The following is a 13862-nucleotide window of genomic DNA, read 5'->3' on the forward strand; positions in this document are numbered from 1 at the left end:
TTTTTTTTTTTTTTTTGAAGGCTTTTCTTAAACTGAGTACCTTACTATACCATGCCACATTATCCATATCTTGGCTCATCAGATCAGCAATACCCGGTGTAGTCCACCAGGTAAAGCCATTTTGGCCTTTCCTAGAGTTTGAAAAGTTCTTTCAATTTTCTAGCAAATCACTTCTTAGCAAGGAAAAAGGACACTGTGGAACAATTAGAACCTCATAATGAAACATTTGGCTTTCAAAGTGAAATGTCAGAGGAGGGGTAAAGCTTTAGACTCCAACTACAGCTGTAGATCTAGAAGAGGATTTTCTAGAGAAATAAATCAAAACTCAATAAAGTCATTGAATTAGCTCACCCATTGACTTTCCACATTACCCAGAGTTCCCCATCGGAGATGATAATACCCATGAACATGGAAAACATAGATTTCTTTGAATCTCTTTAGAGCAGGAAACAAGTGTTTTGTCTGACCTACCCCAGTGGCAGTCAGTCTGCCAGTGCTGTGAATCAGGAACATTGCCTGCCTCATGCTTGGGGCATAGCCCAAGCAGTGCATTTCTGTGCCCAGTGTCCAGTTTTCTTGTCTTCAATCATCCATTATTTTTCCTTAGAGAATTGGGTGACTTTTGAAGTCTGACTAATTGCAATGCCTATCATTCTAGCTTTTCTCTTTTCACCTTCTTCCAGACTTTGACTGTGTAACACAGAAAAATCCATGTCCAGAAGCAAAACTTCTGAGTTCAGGTAGGAATTGCTCCCAAATGGGACTCCTTTACCCATGTCATAGGTATCTGACATTCCATCAAAATTTCTACATGAAATAGAAGAAAAAGACCCATAGCCTACCAGTACATATGTAGGGATCTAAGGACAGGGCCATTAAAACTATCTCTCTCTTAAGGTTAACCACCATAGCTTTTGAACTTTTCCTGAGATAGAGTCATATACACAAAAAGTGAACACAAGGATTTCATTCTATCTTATACATTTTAAGCAAAACTTTTCTACTTAAAAATAGCCTCATACTTTAAACTGTTATCCAACTTTTACCACTTCCTGACCGGAGCCGCGGGAGACAGGAGACCAAACTCGAGCAGGATCAGCTCTCAAACTTTATTACGTACAGCGAACCGGACCTGGCAAGGTCCGCCACCCTCAGTGTTGCTTCCTCTTCCGCCGTTGGGGGCAGGAACAACCTCTTATAAGGGGAAGCAGTATCCAATCACAGAGAAGCGCGCCTAACAAGCTGATAGGCTAGCGTCACGGGTAACTGGGCAGACATGACAATTTGGCGGGCTTGTTCAGGCCGGGAAGAACCTGGAAGCAGGAAATGGGCGCCATTCATAGGCGGCTTCCCACATCTCCCCCTTTTTTATTTATTAAAATAGGATGGTCTGTAGGTCCCTCCAAGGTGTCTATGACCTTGTTGCTGTTAGACACCTAGGAGTGGGCCTACCTTGTAGGCCGAGGCATGAGAGAATGTAGAGGTCTATACCCTGCTGTGCATCACCCTGTTTTGTGCATATCCTTGCGCCAGGACCATGCTCAAGGTGAGTGGTTCATTTTTTCGCAGGGCCAGGCTTTTGTGAACCGAACCTGGATGCATATAGACATTCATTCCTGCCTTCCCCCCAACCTTTGAGGCGGATGGCACTGCAGTACCCTTGGTCTCGCATCTCAATGCCAATAATTTGACTCCGGGAGGGACCCCTGGCCTTATAGGCCATGTATATCTGAATGGAGCCTGTCTTAGGTTGACCGGGAGGGCTTTTCCCGTCTTACCCGTCATTGGCTTGCCCACTCAGCTCTTATAGCTGATGTTCTGCAATGTGAAGGAGATATGCGGCGGCCTGCTGGCCTGATGGGCCACCTGCTGCCATTTGCATGGCTGCCATAGCTGTGATCTTAACCTGCTGCTGAGTTTGTATGAGGCGATCTAACAAGCATTTAATAACCACAAGCCCTACTAGGATAGCCATGGCAATTAGCATAATCAAGGACTGTTTGATTGATGGTGTAAACCCTGGGTGAGGCGGGCGAGGCCGCCGAAAAAGGTGCCAATGTGGGCGGGTGGTGCCAAGGACCCCAAAGATATTGTGGTGGTTCTGTGGAATCTGAGCATATCACAGGGGTGATTAATAGGAACCCACAGAATAGAAAAAACTCCAAACCAGACATTTTAGTTTGTAGATGGTCTCGGGCGCTGAGCGTCGGTCCCAGAAGGGTCGAGTTGACTTGTGTCCGCGGGCTTATCCTCCTGTGCTTTATCAGGAACTGGTGGGGAGTTTCCTGCTCGCGTCAATCTTTCCGGGACCCACAGCGGTTCGCGACCTGGTTCCTGTGGGAAGACACAAACCGCACCTCGGGTCCAGCTAACCACTGGATCCGGGCCCATCCATTGTCCTGTAAGGACATCTTTCCATCTCACCAGCCCTTTGTCGGCCGGGGACGGGTTATTGTGCTCCATGGCAGGGGAATGATTATTGTGATAAAGATTTAAAAAATTTATGGTAAAGAGTGCCAATGATATTCTTCCTTTGGGCGTTAGGCCGTGGCCACCCAATTCACGGCACAGGTGTGTCCACTCTTCTAAAGACCTATTTTTGTTAGTTCTTAGGACATCACGGCACTCCTTCAATTGTTTTATGAGAGGGTGAGCCGCCTCAGCATCTGGAAAAATCCTGTTAGCGGCCTCAAGCATGCGGGCCACAAAGTCTGAAAATGGCTCTCCCTGCCCTTGTATAATTTTTGTAAGGTGACCCGTATGTTCTCCCTTTCCAGCCAGCCGTCTCCAGGCCTGGAGGCCACAGCGGCTAATTTGTTCATAAACCTGGCGAGGGTATTGAGTTTGATCTTCCTCAAAGGCTCCTCGCCCTAATAGCATATCCCTGTTCCACTCTCTCTGGTTATTTTCCCTGTTGGCTGCCGCCTGCTCTACACAGAATTCCTCATTCCAGGACTTCCAATCTAAATATTGTCCGGGGGAGAGGCAGGCGCGTGCCAGCTGGGTCCAATCTCCAGGAGTTAAAAGCAGACCTGCCAATGCCTCTAAAAGCGCCATGGTAAATGGCGCATTGGGCCCAAAAGCTGAAACTGCGTCCTTGATAGTTTTAAGTTGTTTAATTTCTAAGGGCTCATAATATCCTCCTCCTCCCCTGCCTCCTACTTGTACCGGGAATGCATGGAGACCGGGACACTCAAAGGGAAGCCGCGACCATACCCTCTGGTGGAAGGAACGTCCTCCTCCCTCCCCAGATGGGGGCGCAGAAGGCAACCCAGGAAGTAGCTCTCCCTCTAACCAGGGCGGTGCCATAGGTTGTGGTGGCAGCCCAGGGAGCAACTCCTCTTCTGGCCACGGCGGTGCTATCTTCCCGAGCCCTGAATTCGCGAACTTGCCAAAGGGCGGAAGGGCTTAGTGGGGCCTGGCGCCCTGAAGGGGGTGATCGTGGGTGTTTGGTTCCCCTTTTTATCTTCCCGAGCCCTGAATTCCTCTTTAAGCTGTGCAGGAGGGTCCTGTTTAGCGAAGACAACCTCCTCTTCTGAACCTTCCGAATCAGAATCAGAATTAGAGCCCTGAGGGTCCTCCGGAGACCCACAATCGGCAGTGGCTCCGGGCTCCTCTGAGCATTCCGATCGAGCTCTATCAAAAGCCTGTCGGGCTGTATTAGGGAAGCGAAAGCAAAACAGATGCAAAGGGAAAAGAAAAGAAAAAAAAAACCGGCGTCCACTCGTGTGGCGCTCAAAATCTGTTAGGTGCGTCCACCCAACCCAGGTGACCCAGTACTCACCTGTCCTGGGAACCGCTGTATCTCACGTAGCTGATCAGGGTGAAGAGAAGAGGTGCTTGCGGCCTTCCGTTGTTATTGGGCCAGGTCCTCCGTCGTACCACAGGCGACAGCAATCGCACCTCCCGGCCGAAGAGGCACGTCGCTGAGTCTTTTACCTTTTCCCCGTACGGGCCACCAGATGACCGGAGCCGCGGGAGACAGGAGACCAAACTCGAGCAGGATCAGCTCTCAAACTTTATTACGTACAGCGAACCGGACCTGACAAGGTCCGCCACCCTCAGTGTTGCTTCCTCTTCCGCCGTTGGGGGCAGGAACAACCTCTTATAAGGGGAAGCAGTATCCAGTCACAGAGAAGCGCGCCTAACAAGCTGATAGGCTAGCGTCACGGGTAACTGGGCAGACATGACAATTTGGCCGGCTTGTTCAGGCCGGGAAGAACCCGGAAGCAGGAAATGGGCGCCATCATAGGCGGCTTCCCACAACTTCCTATTTCATATTGAAATTGTAGATAAGCTATTCCTTCTTCAATTGGCATGGTCAAACTTTCACAATCGATCAAATGACAAAGTCAGTGAAATCTGTGGGGCATGGTTCATGAGATTTTCCATGGCTGGTCTTGGGGTCCACGGAGAAATTCAGCTAGGTCTTCATGCAGAAGAAGACCCAGTTTCAGGCCACAAAACATCGTTCCTTGTGAAATTCAAGTATTCACCACACAGATGCCCCTGTTTGAAGGTAGGAAGTTGCTTGCATCTTTCATAAAAGGATAGAAAACAACCATTCTAAGGGACTATTTTCTCCATGTTGGGGCCTACCAAGTCTGCTTGAAAAGGGGTTTTGGACCACTTTATTGTGCTACTTAGCAAAACTTCTATGAGTTCAGGTAGGAATTGCTCCCAAATGGGACTCCTTTACCCATGTTGAGCTACTCGATGGCTCTCTGCTTAAGCAGAGTGGAGCTGCTTGAGAAACTGTATCTTTTACATTTATCCTAGAGTAAATACTTTGGTAATTTCTTGAAGGCAGTAGGGATAGAAGCTTATTTTTTTAAGACACTCTACCTTTACAAAGTCCTAAGAAGAAATTCACTCTTCCTTTGACTCACAGTCACGAGTTAAGCTGTATTGTCTGTTATTTATTCTGCTCAAGCTGTCAGCTATATGTTACCAAATTAGCTGTGTTTTGTTTGAAGAAATAAGGCAGGGATCTAACCTAATTAAAAAGAAATGGAGTAAGCTCACATGTTCCTTGTAATTGGAGACTGAAGTCCTCTCTACAAGTGTGCCTACTTCAGAAGACCATGAGGTCATTTGAGAACAAAGATGGTAGAACTCACATGGATGATTCAAAACAGGTTGTAGCCATGTGACAAGATGGCAGCCAGTCATGTGATGAGACAAGATGATGGCGCTCACAAAAAATAGCACTCTTGTAAAGAAAAATCCATTCAGAGAAGTAGTGTAGATGAAACTTTGAGGGCAAAAAGTAATAAAATGGGGTAGGTGGCTCCTGAGGTAGTCTGTCAAGTTATCAATGGCTATATTTTTCCCAAAAGAATGACAAAGTTTAGAAAAGTATCACAGAGAAGAGAAATATAAACAAAAAGCTACAACTAAAGTCTTGGTTGCACTCATGGTGTTTACATGGTCTGTTCTGCACCTGGATTAAAAACAGGCTCTCTGGATGTTGTTTACTGACAATATATCAATGATGAGTGGTCAAAAATGGGAAGTAGAAGAAAAGAGATAAATCTGAAGTGGGCCTCTGGGCATCCTAAAAGAAGGAAAATGCAGAGACTATGCATTCTTTTCCTGGAAAATACAGGAAACACTTTTTAGCTTCATCAGAAGCTCCTGGGTTTCCAAGCCAATGCTAGGGAGAAAATGAAACAAACAACCAACAAACAATAATAGCAACAAATGTACCCAAAGGAATATACATGTTCTCTGGACTGACTAACCCAAGTTATGTTACTGAATTTGGAGTGCTGGGATCTCATCTTGGTGGTGGTTTCTTTGTTCTTTTTGTCCTGAGCAAAGACAAGCACAGATGGTAGCAAAATTACACTAAAGATAAGAATAAAAAAAACAAAAAAACAGACAAGCAACAAAAACCAAGCTTCACAGAGTGAGTCTGCGCCAGATAAATATAGAAAAAAAAAAAAAGTATAGAGTTTGTGCCACTATGTAAGAGGGGACATAGTGGCAAAAATTCAATGTGGACTGCCTTTTTGTACCGACCACTCCTCTGGCTGACATTGGGTCCAGGCCATCACCTAGAAAACCTGCTTGAGTTCTCCTGAGAGGTCTACCAACAGAGCTTTTGGAATGGTTCTGTGCATGTATTCTAGGGTCTTGTCACACCTTTCTTTCACAGTCAGTTTTAACCATCTCCTATCTTCCTGTCTCACCATTGCCAGTCCCTTGAATGACTTCCTCACATGGATTTCATACAATCTTCAGTACTTTCATATTAAGAGATTCTTTACTAGCCCTGTGTTATGGCTTGTGTCTAGATGTACCTCTAAAGCCCTGTGGAATTATAAGGGGATGTCTTGTTGCTTTTGCTGTCTTTCAACATCAGGAACTGTTGCCCCTCTGCCATGTTGCATCAGCTGATTATGTATGAACCTTCACAAACTGAAAACCAAATAAACCTTTTCCCATTTAACTTACATGTCGAGTATTTTGTCTTAACAATGAAAAAAGTAACTAAGACAGTGAATTTTTGAGACATAGCCATATCCAAATGGTAGCACACAGAACAACCTCTAGACCATGGAAAGTGAAAATGGCAAGGTGGGCTTGTGGGCTAAGCTTGACACCGGTACAATCTTGACACCCTTATTTTTGACTCTGACCTCAAAAATCAGGAGATAAAATGTCTGTTTTATAAGTCCTACAAAACTAATACAGACTGTATGGACTTTCTGAATAGTTATTTTAAAATAATTAGCCAGAAACAGTATAAAAATTTTAGTCACTCTCCAGAGAAAGAGACTTCATGACCCAATAAGAGAAAAAAACACAGTAAGCCTGTGTAAATGTTTCTACCCCATTCTCAAACTGAATCTTCACAACTTTCTCACTTAACAGGAAGAGTCTCCGTGCCTTTGTTTAAAAAAAAAAGTTCATTTGCAATATTTTAGAAAAGAAAAAATTGAAATATTTCACACATTTATTCACAGTGACACTAAGAATTAATTTTGGTTCCTGTTGGTCTAATAACAGGAATAAATGAAACACTTTTAAAAAGGCACAACTAAAATGCAGCATTTGAGAGATCATATCTTCACACAAATGAGCAAATGATTTCCCTGTTCATCTTCTCTTACAGTGTTTTTACCCTCTTGTGGACAGCTGACCTTTCACTGAAACATAAGCATTAGAAGTTCAATCGAGTATAATCATTTATATTAAGAAGAAAGCATTTGTAAAAGTCTCTTTGCAATATTTTTAAAAATATTTTTTACTGTCAACCTTTGTGGTTCAAATTGTATAGGATGCTACTCAGAGTAAGTAATCATTTCTAGATCATCTTTCACACACAGCACATTTTCACTTCTGTCATTGTAATGATTTCAGGTAAAGTCATTTTCCCAAGCTAAATGGCAGGGCCTGCAATTCAAACACTTATTTTCCAGCTTTCAGTCTACTCATTATTGGAATATTAATAAACGGTAATAAAAGCAGGATAACCATATAATTGACTGTTAAAATCTGAACTACGTTTAGAGCAAGGACAGCATCATTCATAAATACACTGGGAAAATCAGTTTAAACCAGAACGATTCTGGCAAGCGAGACATAAAGGGTAAGTAAGAAGGGCCTGGAATATTACTGTATTTCTTTCAAACTGAATTTCTAACATTATGTTTAAGCCCATTTACTCTCTAGTACATGATATGTTTGTAACATAAGAAGATGACATCTCCTCAAGAAATACCTTTTAGAAGACACAAATACAGGCATAGAATCATATTTATACCTCAAGATAGAGCCTGCTGCCCAAGTTTGTGAGGAGACCCTGAGTGCTCCTGAAGAAATCAGAGATAGGTGAGTCACCCTAATTTTTGTTTGGGTTGACTCAGAATCTGGTTCTATCTCAGCAGCTGTGCATTCTGTGAAATTCCTGCCCTCTTCCTCAGGCACAGCTGGGCTTATTTTCCTTTCTGCCTCTTAGTCTGTGTTTGCCTTTTCGTAAGCTACTTGCTTTATTACACTGCAATTTTCATGAATGCATTACATTTCCCCAAGAGAATCAATAGCTCATCACTTGGTGCAGTTCTTGTCACATGGTAACAGGCACTATATCGAGATAATGGGGTAGGGAAAACATTTGAAGAGCAAAGGGCCAGGAAAGAATGAAGGCATCTCTCTTCTAAGGTGAAAAGAAATACTCACTAGAACATGGGCCACAGGAAAGACCCAGGCCATGTTGGCTTGAGTGACTTGTAAAAAATCTAGTATGTTTGATTTTAATAATGGTGATATCAGTCAACCTAAAATAAATGTTGAGTATCTACTTTTAAATATACTTTCACACTGCCTGGACATTAAGAATTAAAGCCATTTGAACATGATTTTGCTACTCTATATCCTTCATTAGCATCCTCTTTCTACTCCAGAAGACTTTCAATCAGGAAGATAAAAGTCGCAAATAACTGCACAGCTTATTAGATAAATGAGTAAAGAGCCGTGACCTCTTTAATGAACAGCACTGGCAGCAGACTGCTCAGGAGTCCTAACTTTCCCTCTCCTTCAGATACAATCTGTGTTGTTCCAGGATTATACAATCAGGATACTTATGTGATCCTCATCTAGACTTCACAAAAAATTCTGCTTTCAATCAGTTTGTCCTTTCTCAGCACAGTTTGCTACCAGACTCCATAAAAGAGTTGTTTTCTAAAGTAAGCAATAGATTCACCTGTGCTTTATTAAAAGCTCTAGTATATACTTTACATATAAATAGCTTCACCCTGAAAATCATTTTAGGATCTTTAGTGTATTTGAATTCCCATTTTATGAAAGAGAATCTAAGGCTGAAGTTACACAGAGTCCTGGGTAGAACTGAGATTTGAATCCAGGCTGTCTGACCCTACTGCCAATGTATCTGCACTAAGCTGCTGGCAGTGATTTAAAAATCTCTACCAGTGACTTCTTTAAGATTGAATTTCAAATTATCAGAATAAATGAAGCACTTTTAAAAAGGCACAACTAAAATGCAGCATTTGAGAGATCATATCTTCACACAAATGAGCAAATGATTTCCCTGTTCATCTTCTCTTCAGTCTTTCCCCCTTAACTGAGCAAATTGAAGGAGGTCATGATGCAAGAAAAGTAACATAATTCCTCCAAATTTTCTGGCCTTTGAAAAATAACCATTACTTTTATTGCTCCTGATGACCACAGTATTTCCACATGAATTTCAATTTGTATCTGCACTTCTAGGAAAAGTGAAGGATCTACTGGTTACGCTTCCTTAGAGTCAAAAGCAATGGATAAAAAGGAAGGATAAAATAAAGGAATCCTGTGAGTGAATTTCAGTGAAAAGTGTCAGAGGTAGAGGAGAAGGAGAACAGGACTTATGGGGGAAACTAGTCCAGTCTGCATTCCTGTTCAATCATTATCTTACTACCATAAGGCAAATTTACGTGGTTTACTAATGTTAATATCTTGGAACAAAGGCTCTGTATTTTGCCAAGCTTGAAAACTTTAGCATAAGCAGCATCTATTTGTGCAGAAAATTATGAACTCTTTTATCTAAAATATAAATTAATGTCTACCAACTAAAGCTAAATTACAGCAAATTGATTGGATCTTAATACATAGTTAGCCCTCTACCATAACCATTTTTAAATAACAGATGACCTACTTTTTGGAATATTCTATGTAATAGTCATATAAAATGATGTGGTAGGGGACCTCTTGCTCCTAAATTTATGCTACTGGAAGAGCTTGTGTTGGCAGATCCATGGCCTGCACTTAAAACTTAGAGATTCAGTCTTTCATCATCTCCTAATTGATATACTTAGCAGTGGAATTTTTGACTGTTTCCTAAAAAGGTTGGGCAAAGCGTATCCAGAAATCCTGGAGAATAAAAGGAAACTAGAAGACAGACCTTACTGCAGACCTTGGAGTTAAAGGAATGTTTACTGCATCCAAGCTAGTAGAGGAAATGAGGAGTTTATTTTAATTCTCTGATGTGTCTAGGGTGCATTTTTCTTCTTTGCCACAGAATTCTGGTGATAACCTGTTCATTTTTTGTTAGAATTATATCCATATTTCATTTTGTTTGATGTATATAAATATATCAAATACATGTATATATATACATATATATATATCAAATACATGTATATATCATATGTATATATCATATATATACATGTATGATATATACATGTATATATATATATATGTGTGTGTGTGTGTGTTTGTGTGTGTGTGTGTGTGTGTGTGTGAGTGTATTATACATTATCTGTCTTTATGCAAACATGATAAACTGATTTAGTAGTTCTAGGAGACTGTTATAGATAGATCTTGGTACATTTTTACGTAAGTAATTATGATATGCATGAATAGGGACAATTTCATTTCCTCGTTTCCAATCAGTAATCCATTTATTATTTTTTCCTTTCTTTATTGCACTAGGTAGCACTTCTGGCAGTGTTGAACTGAAGAGATACAACTGGTTAACCTGATTTTTGTGCCATTTTAGATGAAAAATTGTCAATTATTTACTATTAAGCCTGTATGTGAAGCACGTTTCCTTTGATAAACTTTACCAGGTGAAAGAAGTTCTTGTCCCTTCATTATCTCCCTAGAGATTTATTGTCCCTTGACATTCTTGAGTTCATCTCTCACTGATAAGAATAATTTCAGTTAGATTAAATATTGAGAAAGGAGAGCATATTGGGAGGGCATGGAGAAATTTGGGTTTATTGCAAAATGTAAAGGGGTCAAAATTGCAGTTTCTAAGATGTTAAGAGAACTCTGAATTCCAGACTTGTGGAAAAACAAATAAGTAACAGTTATAAGAAGAAATATTTGTTGGACAATGTTTGCAGATTGGATAACATTGAAAAGAGTATTTCAAGAGAAGAGGTTATATTGTAACTGGCTTTGTGTAATAATTTCATAGTCTTTTATAAAGACATCTTTACAAGCATCATATATCCAAATAAATATAGGACAAAAATTGTCTGTAACTAGTTCTTTATGATTATGTCTCACGTTTTGCCAGGAACATTTGAATTTGGAATGTTAAAATGCATACTTATAATTTGTAGTATTGATTAATTTAAAAACTAATTACTTATCAAGCAATGATTTTGAAAGTTGCATTCCTGTTGGTGGCTAATTTTATTCAGTTGTCTTGCTACCCCTCCCCTGCACGTTTTGTGATAACAATCATAATTTGATTTGTTATTCTCAGTGTATAGTGTTTAGATGAGTAATTACATGACATGATATGTAACAAACTATATTTCCCTGGCCTCTAGTTATTCCTGAGGTGCCAACATTGCTGTAATAATTTTTATAGTTTGTAGTTTTCATTACATTTGAAATAATTGGTCCAAAAAGCAGTTTTAAAGTAAGGGAGATTAGCCAATGTACTGCTACTGCTATTGCCTGAAATCTACCTTTGGGTGGAGGGACCATAGGCTTTTTTTTTTTTTTTTTTATTTAAGAGGAAAAAGAGAAAAACACAAAACAAAACAAAGCAGTGTAAGGTTACACATAATACAGAACTACAAAAAAACAAAAAAAAAAAAAAAACATAACAGTAAGAAATCACCTGTTAATAGATTACATATTATCATCTTGGAAATAGTTGCTCAAATCACAATATCAAAGAATACAAAGTAGACATTCAAACAGAGAGACTGCAAACAGCTGTGTTCAATGATCCAAAAACATTAATATAGTCAGCTATTTAACATCCCTAAACACACTTGCTGTTATATCCATTAGAGCTCTTTTTTTTTCCCTCCCTCTCTTTTTTACAACAAAATTTACACATTTTGGATTTTATTACTCCTTAGTTCTTATTACTTTTTTTTTGGGGGGGGGGAGTCTGAGGGTATAGGGACCATAGGCTTTTACTGGTGTGGCTTCATCTAAGGGAAATCTTGTCTGTCTCTTCCTGGAAAATCAATGTTTGCTTTCTCAGTAGGGATGGGAAGGTATGGACTGTAGATTCGATGGTGATATCTTGAATTTTTATAGCTGAATTTGTAAAACAGGCAGTATGAATTATAATATCGTAAGGAATCTCATTTGAACGCCCTTATTAGGTATTTTCCCTAAAGCAATAGTTGGAAGAGAACATTTCAAAAATTAAACAAACATGAAAAGTGTTTAAGAAAATGTATGACTTGGCATAATTGAAAAGCTAAAGTTTATTCAGTGGTTTTCTAGTGATATATTGTATTTTTGGACTGCATATCTCCAGTCCAAACTTCATTATATTCAATTTCTTTCTTTTTCTCATGTTACAGTACTGATATTTAACATATTAATTTATATAAGCAGTTATTCAATATAAAGGATAAAAGTTATCAGTCTAACCATGACTTTTCCTAGGAAAATTACAGTAATATACTGATTAAAAATGCTGCAACTCCTTTTTGCTTTTCTTACTACATTATACTGGATAATTAAAAAAATTAACTAGCTATGTAATTTCTTATGTTTGTTGATGCTGTGTAACATACATTACATGTACAAAGGTAAAAATGTGGAAGGCATGCGATTTTATGTGTGACTCACAGTCTGGAACCTTGAGAAGGCAGGCTGTGGAGTTCATAGAACTGCATTTAAAGGCTAGTTTTACCAGTAGTTGAGTAACCTGGATAAATAATTTAGGTATTTTTTGCCTTTTACTTACTTAACATAAAACAGGAAAGATAGAATCTGTTAAAACTATTATGCTAAACTAGATAAATCGCATAAAGTGAAAGCAATTAGCATGAGATTCTCAGTAATGGTAGTTCCTGTCAACTACTGTTATGCTGATGATTTTATTGGCAATGTTCTGTGAATGATGATTTTTTTTTTCTTTTTCACTTAGCTCATAAGAATAAGCCTATTAAAATTCAGGCAGTAAGCTCCATGTTATCAATTTAAAGCACTTGCTGGAAGCTAAGGAATTCTAAGACATGAATAATGTTACATCAGCTCACCAGCTTCTAGGTTCCTACAAATAAGGTTTCCATGTCACCTGCTTGTGGTAATGTTTCCTTCTCTGTCTTAACCCTCTAAATTGCTGGTGTTTTTCATTAGCAGCAATTGTAAAGGGTAAAGAAGCTGGAAGAAAGGGCAAAGATGACAAAATAGGGTAAGATGTGGTTTTAAAATGGGGGATTGGGATCTTATAACTGCAAAGCCGCAACAATGAATGAAATAGAGAGAGACAGAGAGAGAGAGCCAGAGACAGAAACAGAGACAGAGACAGAGATTGTGACTGACTGCTCCATTCCCACATCACAATCTCCTGCGCACTCTGCTCACTATCCCATCACTATGACGATTCCTCTACTCTATCATTGTCTCTTATAACTGCCTTGTTTCTTCTTGTTCCTTTTTGACTTCTCTGTTCTCACTTATGAGACTATAGCTCTTCATTTCATTTATCTCTGTTAATAACAATCTAAAATTTGCTGTTATTTAATATTTTATTTTATTTTCTTAAAAGTTATTCCCATGAACCTCTGGAAGACCTGAGGCCTTCTATATTTATTATTATTATTATTATTATTATTATTATTATTATTATTTTAGGTATCAGGAATAGAACTCATGTCCTTGTACTTGCCAAGCAGGCACTTAGGCCACTGAGCTATATCCTTGGCTCCTTGTTATTTAGCATTTTCAGCATTACCATCTTACCTCATTCCAAAACATGTCACTTTCCTTTTTTCTGTACCTGAGTAGAGGGTTACTATCAGGAAAAGCTTATGCCATTGTAAACTGAGAGCTAATATCCACTAATGAGCCCTCCACGTAACCTGAAATCTTTACTTTATTGCATTTAGATCTTGTCAGGTTTCTCACCCAGTCACTTCTACCCTTTT

The sequence above is a fragment of the Cavia porcellus genome, unplaced genomic scaffold (assembly GCF_034190915.1).
Source record: "Cavia porcellus strain 051 isolate PalLab524CR breed Dunkin Hartley unplaced genomic scaffold, mCavPor4.1 scaffold_1, whole genome shotgun sequence".
Taxonomy (NCBI): Eukaryota; Metazoa; Chordata; class Mammalia; order Rodentia; family Caviidae; genus Cavia; species Cavia porcellus.